General features: G+C 49.0%; 1 long non-coding RNA gene across 1 annotated transcript; it reads left to right on the top strand.

The window, feature by feature from the left end:
- Positions 1 to 161: 161 nt before the first annotated feature.
- Positions 162 to 10,770, top strand: LOC107528822 (uncharacterized). Its single transcript, XR_015715854.1, has 4 exons — positions 162 to 205; positions 7,799 to 7,902; positions 8,388 to 8,510; positions 10,449 to 10,770. It is a non-coding gene; the product is annotated as an uncharacterized LOC107528822 (long non-coding RNA).
- The last annotated feature ends 5,476 nt before the right edge of the window (positions 10,771 to 16,246 follow it).

The following is a 16,246-nucleotide window of genomic DNA, read 5'->3' as shown; positions in this document are numbered from 1 at the left end:
ACCCCGCGGCCGCCGAGCCGGAGCCTCCGGGCGCCCAGAGCCGGGCCGGGACCACGCGTCTCCGTGGCGACCGCCGCACAGCGCGCGTGCGCAGTCAGGGAGCTGACGCCCGGGCGCCGCCAGTGGACTAGGCGTGCGCATGCGTGCTTCGGGCCGAGACCCCGGCGCGGCCGCCGACGCGGACGGGAGTGTGAGGCGAGACATTGTAAGTGTCGGGGTGACGCGCGTCTCCTGCGCTCCTGTGTCCTTTAAAATGCTGTTTGGTCGCCTCTAAATTTTTATTTTCCCAGTACTAGTCTCGTACGTCGACTCTGGCCTTTCAAGCCCAACGTGTGCAAAGTAAATTGACTTCATTGTTCTCAGTGAACAAAGCCGCTGGGCGGCCAGCCCCCCGGCCTGGGCCCCCCCCCCCCCCCCCGCGCGGCTCCCTGCGCCTCTGGCCCTTGAAGGTCTGGACGCCTCCCAAGCGGTCACCCCTCCTAAACGGTCTCTACTCCCACAAATTCTTTATCTACGCAGCTGCTGGAATTAATTTTTAAAGACAAAAGATAATTTCATTATTCTTGCTTAAAATCCTCCCATGGGTCCCCATCACAATTCATATTAAGGTTGAACTTTAGCCCTGGCTGGCGTGGCGCAGTGCTGAGCATCAGCCTGCAGACGGAAGGGTCGAAGGGTCGCTGGTTCGATTCCTGGTCAAGGGCATGTCCCTGGGTTGCAGGTTGTGCGGAAAGCAACCAGCTGTTGTGTCTCTCTCACCTCAATGTTTTTTCTCTCTCTCTCTCACACTCATGGATGTTTCACTCCTTCCCCCTCCCTCCCTTCCACTATCTCTAAAAAAAAAAAATCAATGGAAAAAAAAATATCCTTGGGTTAGAGGATTAACAAGATTGAACTTTAGTGTGGCTTACAAAGCCTGGTTTTTCTTTCCAGGTTTATTCACCCCAGATTACATATTCCAAAAATGGCTGTAATAACATAACTCATTCCGCATGCTCTTCTAGAATCCTGCTGTTTCCACATCAAGAGACAGTCTTAACTCCACTCCCCTTCAAAAGGTGACACTGTGACTTCTTAGGCTAGGTCATAAAAGGTAATACAGCATCTACTTTGTTAGAAGACTCTCCTGGACACCTGAGCCTCCTGGTAAGAAGCCTGAGTACTCTGAGGACACTGTGCAGTAAGGAAGCCCAAAATAGTCCACCTGGAGAGACCCTAAGGCTATGTGAAGGGAGAGGCTCCCAGCTGCTCCAGCCCCCAGCAGGAGAGAACCCCCAGGCCAGTCCTACCCAAGCCCTTCCTGAATTCCTAATTCAAAGAAATTGTGAGGGATAATAAAATGGTTGTAACTGTTTAAGTTTCTAAATTTTAGTGCTAATTAGTTGTGCAACAATAGATAACTGGGACATCAATCTTTGATTTTTGCCATTCTAATGTGAAGTTGAATTTCCCTGTGGTTTTAAGTGCCATGTCCCTGATGACTAATATTGTTATTAGCACTTTTTAAAGCTATCTACTGGCCATTTGAATATCTTACTGTGTAAAGTGTCTGTTGAAGTCTTTTCCCATTTTGTAATTGGAATGTTTATATTTTTGTTGTTGATTTGTAAGAGCTCTTTATATGTCTTGGATATAAAATCCTTTCTCAGATATATGGCTGCAAAGGTTTTTTTTCCAGGTCTGCAGCTTTTGGATTAATTTTCTTAATGCTGTCTTTTTATTTATTTATTTATTTTTAATCCTTACCTGAAGATATTTTTCCATTGATTTTCAGAGAGAGGGGAGGGGAGAGAAACATTGATGTGAGAGAGACACATCGATTGGTTGCCTCCTGCACATGCCCCAACCGGCCAGGGATCAACCCACAACCCAGATACATGCCCTTGACCAGGAATCAAACACGAGACCCTTTGGCCCACGGGCCAACACTCTAACCACTGAGCCACGCTGTCCAGGGCAATGGTGTCTTTTGACAAGCAGAAATTTTAAATTCAGATGAAGACATTTTTACCAGTTTTTTCTTTTATATCCTGCCCAAGGAAACCTGTCCCTACTCCTACATCACAAAGACAGTCTTCTGTTTTCTTCAAGAAACCTTATAGTTCTGGGGTTTTAGGTTAGGTCCATGATCCATCTCAAATTAATTTTGTGAATTAAGTCAGATAGGGGTCAAGATTCTTTTTTTTCCAAATGGATTTCTAGTTGTTCCAGCAATTTTCATTGAGAAAGCACCCTTTTCCCTATCAACTTACTTGTTACTTTTGTAGAAAATCAATTAACTGTATGTGTGTGAGTATATTTCTGGACTCCGTTCTGTTCCCTCGAGCTATCTGTTTCTCCTTACACCAATCCTAATAGAAGAGGGGCACATAACAGAAACAGAATTACCGTTGTTTAATAGCTATTCACTACACTAACAATAGAAAAGAGATCTTTCTTACAGACCTTGGGGAACTGGAGGACATGCTGCAGGAATAGGGCTGTAAAGATAAGGTGGCCTCGAAGCCCAGATGGGTCCATTACTCAGAAAAGAAGATACATTTTAAGTGCAAGTCAAGGACGGGACCTGTCTGAAGGGAAACAGCATTCTGGGGCTAATCTTTGCAAGGACAATGATAGAAAGCAGACAGTGGGAAATCACTAGGTTTTTTCCCCACCCCCTAACCCTATATAAGGGCTGGCTTGAAACGAGATGTCAGAGAGGTCTTTTCAGGGTACAAAAAGCACCACAAAGATTCAATCTCATCTCTGCTTACTTGACTCTGGTAGCGACGAGTAGCAGGGTCTTTGTTCCAAAACACAGATGTGAGAGAAACATTGATTGGTACTTTCCCCAATCGGGGATTGAACCCACAACCTGGGTATGTGCCCTAATCAGGAATTGAACCCAAAACTCTTCGGTGCATGAAGCGCAACGCTCCAACCAACTGAGCCACACTGGCCAGGGCTATAGTAAGTCTTGCTATAAGGTAGTGTAAGTTCTCCAACTTTGTTCATTTTGAAGTTTGTTTTGATTATTTTACAGTCTTGGTTTTCCATGTACATTTTCAAAAAATCTTGTCTATTTCTTCAAAATAGCCTGCAGGGATTTTGATGGGGGTTCCATCAAATCTATAAAGTTTGTCACTCCTATACTCAATAATAGCAGTCATTAGTACTGATGCACACACAGGCATGTGTGGACACATTGCTCTGTAAAGGACCCCTCTGTTCTGTGTGTCCTCCGTCCTCCATCCACTAATTGTGGTGGGCAGTTAGACAGACATGAGCAGAGCAAGGACGATGGGCCAGGTATAGAAGGTCACCAGGGTGGAAAGCCCCCGATGCCTAGCAGCGGACAATTGTTGGGTGGCACCTCGTCCCCAGGGTGACCTTTCCTCCCCTAGCATAGAGCTGGTCTTGTGGTTTAGACCCTCTGACCTTTCTTCACTAGAGAGAACATCTAGCCCTGGGTCGTATTTCAGCTCCAGGCCCAGAAAAGCAGCAAAACCAGACAAGCAACCTCAGGACCAGCAGCACTGAATAATGACCCTCTGTCCTGATGCTGACCCCCTTCCCCCTTCCCCCTTCCCCTTTCCCCTTTCTCTTTTCCCCCTTCCCCCAGGCATGTCACCTTTATTTTCCTCACTTCTAAGCTCCAAAGGCCCTTCTTTTGCCCCTATAACTTGTTTCCTAAGCCCATTTCTTCTACGAATTACTTCTTCCACCTCTGTGATTTTCTAAATAAATGCTCTCTTATAGTTTGAGTCTTGGCTCTGAATTCTTTCCTAGCCAGAACTCAAGTACTGAGGTTGCTGAACCCAGGTCTGGTCTGACCCCTCTGGTCCAACACCTGGTGCTGTTTTCACTGCCTCCAATATAATGCATCCAGCACAATCTATATACAACGAGTGCTTGGAATCTGTCCCTTGCTTGTCTGCTTTTGTCCCAGGAGCTAAACGAAAAGTAAATTACACAAGTCTTCTGTGCAAATGACCCCCTGCTAGTGGACATGTCTAGGGTTTGCTTTGCAGATGCCCTGCCCTACTCACCCTGGTGCTTACAGACAGGTGCTAGCTGCCCCTGCTCCCCTTTTCCAAAAAAGGCTGGCCCGTCTTCCCTCTCAGGTCCTCTTCGCCTGGATACTCATCTGGCAGGAGGTAGCTTGACCATTTCTCTTCCTGATTTTAATGACGCTTGCAACGAGGTTATGTTGGGCTAGCCAGGCAGCTTTGAAAGAGAAAATTCATATCCAGCAAAGGAATAAAATCTCTTGCAAGTAGAAGGAGATTGGGCAAGAATATCCCTGTTTGACAGATGAAGAAACAGACAGATGCAAGGTGACTTGCTCAACCTCTTAATGCTTATTAGCCACCAAGCTGGGCATGGAATCCATATCCCCAGTTCTACAAATCTTGCCAGGGGAGCAGTCCACTTTACAATGATGTTCATTGGCCAACAGGAGAGATCATAGTACCTTCATTACTGTTGCAGCTTCCCTGTTTGAACTTTCTCCTTGTGGTCTAATTGGATGTTGTTATGAGCAGGTAAAAGCCGAGGTTCCCTTCTCTAGAAGGATCGAGTTTTCCCTTCCGACCAGTGCTGATTCGGGCGCAGCTTGGGTAGAGCTTGCAGCTTTGTTTCGTCCTGGTGCCTGCGCATCCCGGGTCTGTGCTGGCTGGACTGCTGCTTCCAGCGCCCTCCTCTGTCCCCGCTTTCTCCATGCTGTCAGCTTCTTCCCCGAGGCAGACGGGCGGTGTCCACTCCTCCCTCCTCAGCAGCATCAGCCTTAGACTTGGGCAAGTGGGGACCCTGCTCTGGACCTTGTGCATCACAGAAACCTGCTCTGACTCTCCCCCCAGCCACACCCCTCTCCAAGGGACAGGAAGTCTGTGGAACCAAGGGGTCCTGCCCACACAGCACCTATCTCCCACCTCCCCGCTTCCAGCCCACTGTCTGAGTACCTGGCACCTTGGAATTTTTTGCTCAGATGTCCCCAGCCTGCTAGGTGGGCCTATCTGGCCTCTTTCCTGAGACTGTCCTCCTGAGCAGCCCTAGGCCAAGGGCAGCATAGATGGAAACTCAACAGGCTGGCCGAGGCGTCCAGGCCTGTGCATTGCAAGGCCTCAGTGCAGAACAGAGCTGGGAGGGAGAAGAAGACACAGGCCGTGGGCTGGGAACAGAACCCCAAAGAGCCTGGAATTCAGAATTCAGGTCTGGCCTTCCAGACTGTTATGAAGGCCTATCTGTCAAGGTAGGAAGAGAGTACATATTTTATCTAACAGTATGTCAATTTAATTTATAACTTTTACTACTTAGGCATATGGTACGTGGGCCTCCATTTCTACTCTTGCCCCAGGTTTTGCAACTGTTAAGAACAGGCCTGCTGTTCTTTTTTTTCTCCCTTTAAAACCTACTCCAACCAATTCCTGATTTTCACATCAGACCTCATGGTACTTTAGGAAAAAAAGAAAAGAAAAACCCTACAACCGGTTCAATAAATTGCACTGTGTCCGTACAGCGGACTACCCAAGAGCTTCTAAACGGAATGAGGCAGCCTGGTTTAGGCTGCTCCTGGACCAAGGCCAAGAGGAGAGTGCAGAGCAGCGTGAATGGTTTGCTAACACCTCCCGCCCCCCCCCCCCCCACTGCCCTCCTGCCCCACTGACCTCCTTCCTTGTTTCTCCAACATGCCAGCTGGAGTGCAGCTCAGGGCAGCTCAGCTCAGGTCATTGCACCTGCTGCTCCCTCCCCCACGAAGCACTCTTGTTCAAGATGTCCTGCCTTCATTTGGAAAGTATCAGCATATGCCGCCCCCAAATATGCCTCTTTGGCATATGGATTATCTCGTGCTGAAGGCCGTTAGGAATGAGCAGACACAGGAAAAACTCTAGAAACAGGGCACATATTTCTCCTCTTGGGAAAGAAATTTACATTTATAGAGGAAATTTCCATTTGTGGAGATGTCCCCTCTCTCATACCTGCAAGAGAAGAGCTCTGAACTCAGAGAAAGTCCTGACTTCAGTCTGCATAACAAACTTTATTAGACAACCCTCGTTTACCATACTTCTCCTGGTCACCTTCCTGTCACTCGCCTCACTGCCCAGCTTTGTTTAGCCTGAGATGGTATATAAGCCTCATCATCTGGCCTCGTTTTTTGTTGTTGTTTTAACTTAAACAAAATTGAATATATTGGTTAATAACATTATGTAATTTTCAGGTGTTCAAGACTATAATTCTAAGTCTGTGTGCTCTATTGTGTGCCCCCCACCTGAAGTCTCGGCTCCTTCTGTTACCGTATATTTGACCCCCTTTACCCGCTTCATCTCCCCCCCCTTTCCCCTCTAGAAACCACCATTCTATTGTCTGTGCGTTTGTTTTGTTTGTTACCTTCTGCTTCATATCCTGAATATAGGTGAAACCATACCATTCTTGTACTTTTCATCTGACTTATTTCACTTAGCATAATACTCTCAAGATCCATCTATGTTGTTGCAAATGGCAGTATTTCATCTTGTTTGTGGATGAGTAATATTCATGTGTGTGTATCCAATTGACACTTAGGTTGTTTCCATCGGCCAAAAAATTGAGAAACATTTTTATGTGTGTGTGTGAACACTGGTGTGTATGTAATTAAACTTTTTTTCTCTTGTTAGTCTGTTTTCTATTAGTTTGATTCACAGGCTCCTAGCCACTGAACCCAGGAGGGTAGAAGGAAAAATATTTTTCCTCCCCTACAATTCAAATGTCATCTTACCCAAGAAGCCTTCCCTGACTACCCCTCCCATGCCCCTTACTGTCCTTTATTATCACCACTTGACTTACACGTCTATCTAGCTGTTGGTTTATGTTTTATCTGGAAACTTTGTTTTGTTTACTGCTGTTCCTTCAACACCTAAAGCAGTGCTTGGCATCCAGCAAGCACTCAATAAATACCTATTAAGTAACAAGTGTAAAAAAGCATATGCCATATACGCATATATATGCAGATGCCTGCATGGTGCTAAAAGGGTGCCTGAGAAACAGGTAACATGGGTGTCTCTTTGGAAGGAGGGAAAGACACCTAGTTTTCATTCTGTCTTCTCTTCTGATGGCTGACTTTGTTACTACATGCATATAATACTGATTTGATTTTTTTTAAAATGAATATTTAGAAGTTCTAGAAATCATCATCTAAAATAAGAATTAAAAAATTTTTGTAATTTAGTCTTATGATGAAATATTATATGGGAATAATAAAAAAAAAACTATGGTCAAATGTGACCACATGGATGTCTCTCTCAAAGGCTGAGCAAAAAGGTAAGTAACAGGATTGTGGCTGCCAGGGGGTGGGAGGAGGGGCAGTGGGGAGGGGTTTCTTCATGGATAGGAGGTTTTCTTACAGAGGGATGAAAATATTTTGAAACTAAGAAGAGATGGTGGTTGCACAACATTGTGAACACACTAAATGCCACTGAATCATACACTTTAAAATGGTTAATTGCATGTTATGAGAATTTCTTCTCAATAAAAAAAAGCACAGAGAATGTTCCCATTCACATAAAGTTTAAAGCACACACACACACAAAGCATTATATATATTTGAGGATGCATGGGCATGCAGTAAACTGAGAAATGCTAAATTCTGGAGGTTGGGAGGAGATCATGCCTGCAAAGCTTACACAAGGGGCTCCCACTGTTTTGGACATTTCTTAGACTGAGCAGTGGGGCAGTGGGTGCATCATATGTTTTATATCAGTCTTTATACCTTTTGGTATGTCTAAAATATTTTCTAGCAGTTCAAAGCCTCACATTAACTCCAGCTTGTACATTTCCTCAGGATCCTGCTGTAGACTGAATTGTGTCCCTCTCAAATCCACATGTTGAAGCCCTAACCCCCAGCACCTCCGTTGTGACTGTATTTAGAGATGGATCTGTAAAGAGGTAGTAAGTTAAAATGAGGATATTAGTGCGGGCCCTAATCCAATGCGACTGGTGTCCTTATAAGAAGAGACAGGGCCACAGACAAGCACAGAGAGACGACCACGTGAGGACACAGTGAGAAGGCGGCTGTCTACAAGCCAAGGAGATAAGCCTCAAAAGAAACCACCCCTGCTGGCACATTGATCTGGGACTCTGGTCTTCAGAATTATGATAAATAAACTTCTGTTCAAGCCATCAGCCTGTGGGACCTGTGGCAGTCTGAGCAAACTTAGAGGTTCTTTTTCCTCCCCCCCCCCCCCCCGCAGGTCCCCCCAGGCCACAGTTTTACTTCTTCGGTTCCTATTCTCCACCTGATAGTGGGCTCCTCAGGTGATTTCCTAGTGTGTTTGGCCACCAGAGCAGACAAATACGGCACAGAAAAGAGTGGGAGGGCCCAGTGGTGTGCCACTGGCTGAAGGACTCATCCCCTTATCCCCCATTTTCAGCATTGGATAAAAAATCTTTCAGACATGGGCCCGGATCATGTAGGAGCTGCGGCTCCAGAGGGAGAAACTCGGTGAAGATGCCAGGGGCTTGGAGAACTCCTTCGTCTGGCCGAAGGCCTACAGGTGAGGAAGCCCAGTGGGGACCCAGGTGGGAAGCCACCCAGCTGCCCACCCACCCCACTCTGGCAGGCTGTGTCGTCTCCTGGTTACTTGTGTGGGGGTTCACTTCTGAGGGTAAGTTCCAGCCAAAAAAACCTGGAGGCAGAGGGAAATTTCTTCCTTCCCCATACTTGTGTGGGCTCTGGAACCAGACTGCTTGAGTTTAACTCCTGGTCCTGCTACTTATTCGCTGTGTGACCTCGGGCAGTTACTTAACCTTTCTGTGCCTCAGCTTTCTCATCTTTTAAACAGTCATGATAAGGAGCACCTACATCTTAGGGTTGCTGAGAAGATTAAGTGAGTTATTTGAAAAACATTTAGCATAGTTCCTAGCACACATATAGTGCTGTGTTTTGTTTTGTTTTGTTCTGCTTTGCTTTGCTTTGAACTTCAGCCCAACAGAAAAAATGGCCTGGGAGCATATCAGTGATGAGCCTTGTCAATTCTTGGCTGAGTTCACACCCCAAGGTGGCCTCTGTGGTATGTGGAGTGTTTGAACTAAAGGTGACTCTAGCCCTGGGCTCTAGAAAAACTTCTTTCCCTCCCTTAACCACCTAGGAGAACTTGAATTAGAGACCTTGCCCATAGTAACAGATTATCAGAGAGAGCTTCTTTTGACTTCCCTCTGCTGCAGGGCAAAGTTGTACTTACTAAGCATCAGCTCTCCTCATCCTGCAATGACCCTTTGAAGCCTCCAGGACACCTTACCTTGTCCTAGCTCACTCAGAAGGTCTTACAAACCCATGTTCCCTTTCTGTCTTTGAACAGAAAGGGAACATGCATGTGGGGTCTCTGACTCTCTCATGTATGTGGGGTTCCCATACATGTGTGTCTTAAATTTGGTCATTTGCTCTTGTTAACCTGTCTCATGTCTATCTGATTGTTAGACCAGGCAGAAGAACCTGGAGGTAGAGGAAAGTTTCTTCCTTCCCCATACTTGCATGGGCTCTGGAACTAGACTGCTTGGGTTTGACTTCTAGCCCTGCTACTTATTTGCTGTGTGACCTTGGGCAATTACTTAATCTTTCTGTGCCTTAGCTTTCTCATCTTTTAAACAGTCATGATAATGGGCACTTCCATTGTAGGGTTGTTGAGAGGATTATATGAGTTATTATTTGAAAAACATTTAGCATAGTTCCTGGTGCATGTATAGGGTTGTGTTCTGTTTTGTTCTGCTTTGCCTTGAACTTCAGACCAACAAGCAAAATAGCCTGGGAGCAATATCTGTGATGAGACATTCTCAACTCCTGGCTGACCTCGAAGGATGACATCTGTTCCTTGAAAACACGGGTTTCAGAACATAACATACAATTTGCAAAAGCCAATGAGAGTGACACCTTGTGAGGGCCCCGCTCTAGCTCCCAGCACAGGAAGTTTCCTCCGGACTCTGCCCTGACAACACAGTGACCCAGTGACTATTTCAGCCAGGTCCAGGTTAGGTGCCTAGGTATTCCTGGATTATATCCCTTCCTGTAACTCTGGGAGCATTGAAATGACACCTGTCATTCAATGGGCAGCCCTGAACAAACAGTCCCCACCAGGCCCTTGGCCTCCTTCAGGACCCCCACAGCCTGGGTAAGTAAGCTTGGCTGTTCCAACCCCTGGTTCCCTTACCTGTGACATGGGGACCATAATGGTACCTATGAGATAATGCACAGAGAGGGACACAGAGGGCCCGTGTGCCCCCTGAGTGTAATGATCTCTTATTCATGTTGGGCCACCTTTGCGGGTCTCTTCACACTGCATGTCCCAGGAAGCTGGACCTACCCATTTAAGATCCTGTTGGCATAGCCCCTTTCCCACACCATCTGTAATTAAGTGCTCTACCGATGGGGAAGCTGGGGCCTCTCTTTGGGCTTTAGTTTCCTTTACAATGCTAATTGATTGTGTCTACACCTCCAGGCTATTCCCAGAACTCCAAGATCTAAGTTTCTTCCCGGATTAGTTCTTGCTGATTTATGCTGCGGTCTCCCTGCCTCTGAGAGAGAAACTCCTCCGTCCAGGCCTCGTCGGGTGACAGCTGAGCAGCTGCCCTCCTGCGTGCCTCTGGGTGCTGCTGTTTAACTTCGAGTCCCAGAGGCCTGTTGGTTCTGAGGTGGCAACGCCAAGGTTCCCTCTCACCAGGAACATTCCTGGAAAGTGTTAAAGAAAAACAAAGAAGGTCACTAGTTGATGGTGGGAAAGCCAGATTTTATTCAGTACTACTGCAGTAGGAAGACTTTTTTTTTTTTTAATGATTTGAGAGAGAGAGAAGAGGGGTGGGGAGACCGATTTGCTGTTCCATTCATTTACCATTCTTCGGTTGCTTCTTATATGTGCCCTGACGGAGGAGCGCACCCACAACCTTGGTGTATTGGGACGACGCTCTAACCAACTGAGCTACCCAGCCGGGGCCAAGAGGCTTCTTTAGTATAGAACTGAGCTTGATTCTGATCGATGTAGAGGTGACTTGGCCTTTTAAAGAGAGAGAGGGAGCAGGGAAGGGAAGCAAGTGGGGGCTCCAGCATTGTCAAGAAAGTGAAAAATTACAAAAAGTGTGTAAGTGGTCAATGTCAAGGTGATTAAGCCATCTATGGTGACTGGCACTTACCCAGGTAGGCTCCTACCCTCCTGCAGTGATTGGGACACAGGGGCACTGTCCTTCCTGACAATTATGCTTTAAAGGATTGGTTCCCAGGTCCTTCAGAAAGATGCTCCTGGGTTCTGGAAGATACATGGAGGCAGGATAGTTAGATGTTAGGAGAATTTTTTTGACAATTGGGAAAAGGGAAACTGAGGCAAGTGGTTAGACAAATAGGGGCAAATACGTTAAGCAATTTATAATCAGCTAGTAAATTGTAAGATCTTACCTTCCCTCACCAAGGACACTTGAGAGCATATAGTTTACACTTCTTCCTAACCAGAGAGTAAATAGCTTAAATCACCATGGTCAGGGAGATAGACAACAAAGAGTCAGTTAGTGCCATTAGTGCCAGCCCACCCCAAGGACAGATGAAGTCGGGTATAAATAACAAAAAACCCAATTAGAGTCAAACAAATCCAAGATAGAGGTAAAACTGACCAGAAAATGACCCTGGTCCCTCTATGCGCTCATTTTGGCACATCCACATATGAAAAACACACACCTAGAAAGCTGATGAATATTCTGCTGAAACCCTCCCCTGAGATCTCCCCTAGGGTTACCATCTGCTAAAGAGAAATAAAGCCCTCAAGACAAAGAACACCAGCACCAGACTCTCTCCCGAGCGGGCGTGAACTTATTTTCTCCTAAACTTTCACTGTCCCCAGCTTTAATAAAACACTTAAAATTACCTAGACTCCTGTTGTGAAATCTTTCCTTCACGGAGTAAAAAACCGACACCCTACTGCTGGCCCGAGGCAGACTTGGGCCCAGTTCCTGTCCAGTGACATGTACATCTCACAGGACAGAGAAGGGAATTACAACATTAAGTTTTTTAAAAATATATATGTTTTTATTGATTTTTAGAGAGAGAGGAAGGAAGAGGGATAGAGAGAGAAACATCCATGAGAAACATCATCAATCAGCTGCCTCCTGCATGCCTCCTACTGGGGATCAAGCCCACAACCTGGGAATCAGACCAGTGACCTCTTGGTTCCTGGGTTGATGCTCAACCACTGTCTGACCCACCCCGGCGGAGTAACAACGCTCAGTTTTTAAAAATAAATGCTCTAAGAAAATGGAAGTCAGGGGCCTATCAGCAGATCTTGGCTGGAACAAATGATAAATTCTTTTGGAAGCTTTGAGTTTTTTTCAGATAGGAACTCAAGGTGGGGCGGGGTCATCACAGGGACACAGCAGCCTTAGGCTGCTAGAAACAGTATTTGTTTTTTCAAGCCTCTCTGTGTTGAGGGGTGGACAAAATCATTTGTGTTTAGAGTTGCAGTTACTATAGGCCAAGGTTAAAGCCTAGTCAAGAAGAGGGCTCAGAGAAACCTGACTACAATTTGGCCCAGGAGAGAGTCTTTGTCAAAAGGAAGGTAGAAGTCAATGAGGCTGTTCCTGCTGAGGTTGTTAGAGGCTCAAAAATAAACAGTATGTTTGTTCCAGTGTTCTACACATGGCCAAAAACAAAACTAAACTAAACTAAACTAAAGGCATCATGGGATTGAGTTGGCATCTGTAGAAAGAGGACAGACATAGATTGTCTCCTCAGTGGCATCCTGACTGTGGACTTTCAGACCTTCTGGAAAGGTTGACCTCAGTGCGAGTCAGTCCTTGGGAGAACATGTTGAATGTGACGCCAGTCCCCACCTCTAGATTCAATACTGGGCCTGTGACTCTGCATATTTAACAAGCCCTCGGGTGCTTCTGACACAAGAGGCCCCAAGGCCACCTTTGAGAAGTTGGTTTAAAGTATAAGATCAGGGCCCTGGCCGGATAGCTGGTCAGAGCATCTTCTTAATAACCCAAGGTTGTGGGTTCGGTCCCCAGTCAGGGAGCATACAAGAAGCAACCAAAGGCCCTAGCCGGTTTGGCTCAGTGGTTAGAGTGTCAGCCTGCAGACTGAAGGGTTCTGGGTTCGATTCCGGCCAAGGGCATGTACCTCGGTTGCAGGCTCTGTCCCTGCCCTGGTCAGGGTGAATGCTGGAAGCAGCCAATTGGTGTCTCTCTCACAGTGATGTTTCTTTCTCCCTTTCTCTCTCTCCCTCCCCCCTCCACTCTCTCTGAAAAGCAATGGAAAAAAATACCCTCGAGTGAGGATTAAAAAGAAAAAAAATTTTTTTAAAAAGAAGCAACCGCCCGGCCGGGCGTGGCTCAGCAGTTGAGCGTCGACCTGGGATCCAGGCGATCGGGGTTCAATTCCCGGTCAGGGCACATGCCTGGGTTGTGGGCTCGATCAATGACTCTCTCCTCATTGATGTTTTTATCTCTCTCTCTCTCCCTCTCCTCTCTCTGAAATCAATAAAGATATATTTTTAAAAATAAAAATAAATAAAAATAAAAAGAAGCAACCAATGAATGGATAAATAAGTGGAACAGCAACACAATGTTTCTCTCGCCCCCTTCCTCTCTCTCTAAAATCAATAAATTAAAAAAGTATATTTTTAAAGTATAAACATCTCTTAAACACACACAACCAAAGTGAAGGTCTGGGCGCTGTAGAGGCAGATCGCTGGGAGGCCTCCCCAGCGAGCCGGGCGCTGAGACCACCAGCTTACTGCCCACCTCCTTTCCAGGGCCTGGGGTCCAGGGCCTGTCTATGAGGCCATGGTCCCAAGCCCCAGGGTACAAGCAGACAAGAACACTTAATGACATAGGGAGGTCTAACTGTAGATTATTAATGATAAAATGCAACGGGTCCAGAGGCAAAGGGCTACCTAACCCCCAGATCGTGGTTTCTAATACCAGTCCCCAGTCAAAGGACGCAAGGCTCCTCAGAGGAATGGCTCATTCTAGAGCTAGGCAGGAAATACACAGAATGAGCCTTGAGGATCTTGTAATGCCAGAAAGTAAGGAATTGAAGCTGCTTAGGGAAAACATAGTGATGTTTGTTATCCGGTAATAAGAAGGGGCGCCGAGGACAGCCCTTCAGAGGGGCCCCGCCTACCAGGTGGCCCGAGGCCTGGGTTCCGCAGCCCGGCCCGGTGGCAACAGGTTCCAGGTGGGAGAGGGGCGGGGCGGGGCGGGCGCCGGGTCCCTGCGGCCGCCGCCAGAGGGCAGCCGGGGAGCGCACCAGGCGGCTGGGCCCAGCCCGCAGGTAAGTCTGGCTAAAGTGGGGCCACCCCCCCCCTTTCGAGGCCCGGTCTCCGAGGGCTGGGGAGTGCGTTTGGCTCCATGGCGGGGGCCGGGGGGGCGCGCAGGGCGGCCCTGGCGCGGCGGAGGGAAACTGGGAGCTCTTTGCACCCGAGAAGGGGGGGAGACCCGGGGCCAGCGGGGCGCGGGGAGCGCCTGGGCCGGGCCCCGGGGACGATTGGCTCTTTCCGTCTGGGCTGCAGCCCAGCAGGGGCCCGTCTGGGGAGCCCACGGTGCGCCCCGAGGTGGGGACCGCGGGAGTGGCCGAGTGGGGGAGGGGAGTGGGCGGCGAGAGGGCTGGCGAGGGCGGCGTCGGACACCAGGAGGCGCTGGGCTGAGCGCGCCGCGAGCAGTCAACAAGTGCGATGTTTACCCAGCGCCCGGGGGCGCGCACGTGCCGGAGAGCCCCGGGTGTCGCGCGGCGTCCCTGCCCGCGCCCTGCCCTCGGCCTGGCCTTGGGTGCGGGTGCCGCGCTCGAGATGACTGGCGTGGGGCGCCGTGGCGGGCCGGGCCCCGGGCATGTGAACTTCCGCCGTGGTTGGGTGCCCAGGAGCGCGTGGGCGCGCGGCGGAGGGCGTGCTCACTGGCCACACCGGCTTCCTCCGTTCTCCCTGCCCGCCTCTTCCAGCCTGAGAATCAGGCCCCGGCTTGCCTGGCAGCCCTCCCGCAACCCCCTCCCGGCAGTCGGGCCCCCCTGCGCTTCCCCGGCAGAAGGCTTGGAGGTGGTGTTGGAACCTGTCCTGTGCGCGTCGGCCTGGAGGCGCCGGGCTCACAACGCTGCCCATGGCACCAAGGGCTCTTAGGGGGGAAGCCTCCTTTCTTGGGCTGCGGGGGGGCCCGCTGGGAAGTCTGGGAATTTTGACCCCCGCTGCCTGGCTGCTCAGAGGCCTTTCCCACCTGGGTGCTCTGTTAGCCCCCCTCCCAGAGGTTGCGGGGAGGAGAGATGTGATGTGGCAGGAGGAAGCCCATCCTCAGGGAGGTCCAAGGCCAGGGCCATTCATGTGAATGGTCAGGTTATCCGTGAGGCCGCGCAGGAACCTTTGTTCTCCCAGCAGTCAGAGGGCTGGAGGAGTCAGGGGGTGTCCCTGGCCACCCTGGTAAGAGCATTGGCAAAGCCAGAGCTTAAGTCCAGTCTCTGCCCCTCCCCACCCCACACCTTGAGAGAGTATGGCCTTAACCAGGTCTTCATGTCCTCCTCTGATATATTCTGGCCTCCCATCTTTTGGGGGGGGAGGGTAGACATGCGTGGGAGCCATAGCTTCCTTTCCTCTTTTCTCTCCGTCACATTTTCCCAGCCAGTGCTTTGCACCTGCTGCCTGCCTCTCGGCTCCAGCCACCCCTCTCAATCCTCTGCAGCCCTGCTGCCGGCCCCTCCACTTTGCTGAAACTGATTCCCTGAAAGTCTTGTTTCCAAACACTGCTTTTGTCCACCTTGTCCATCTGCCCGGGAAGTGGGCCCCCGTGTGCATGCAGCCTCTTTGCAGCCTTCTCTGCTGTGATTTCTGGGGCACCCCTTCCTCCTGGCTTTGTTCTTATTTCTCCATTTTCCTCCTCCTTTTCTGACCTCTCTTCCTTCTTTTCTGGGGCATTTTGTGAGGCCCCATGTTTAGCTTCTCAGGCAGCTCCCCCTCTGGGGTCCAGCTAAAGTCCTGGCTCTTTGGGTGCCCGGTGACACTCCAAACTCAGCATGTCTGAGACTGGCCGTCTCCTCCTGGGCAGCTGCCCTCACTTACTCAGTAGCAGGTTTCCTCCTCTTCTGTCACACTGACTTTTCCCTGAGTGTCTCCACCTCTCCTACCCTTGAACATCTCAGGCCAGAGTTCAGGGGCCCCTTAGCTGGTCTCTCTCATGCCAGAATCCCCTCCAGTGCCCGTGATCCATTTGGCACGTCGCCTCTAGTCTCCCGGTCCCGGACTACTGTGCTTACCCTGTCGCTGAACTCTCT

Source organism: Miniopterus natalensis, chromosome 17, assembly GCF_054644295.1.
Source record: "Miniopterus natalensis isolate mMinNat1 chromosome 17, mMinNat1.hap1, whole genome shotgun sequence".
Classification (NCBI taxonomy): domain Eukaryota; kingdom Metazoa; phylum Chordata; class Mammalia; order Chiroptera; family Miniopteridae; genus Miniopterus; species Miniopterus natalensis.
The sequence above is the reverse complement of the archived record's forward strand: the minus strand, read 5'-3'. Positions and strand labels throughout refer to the sequence as shown.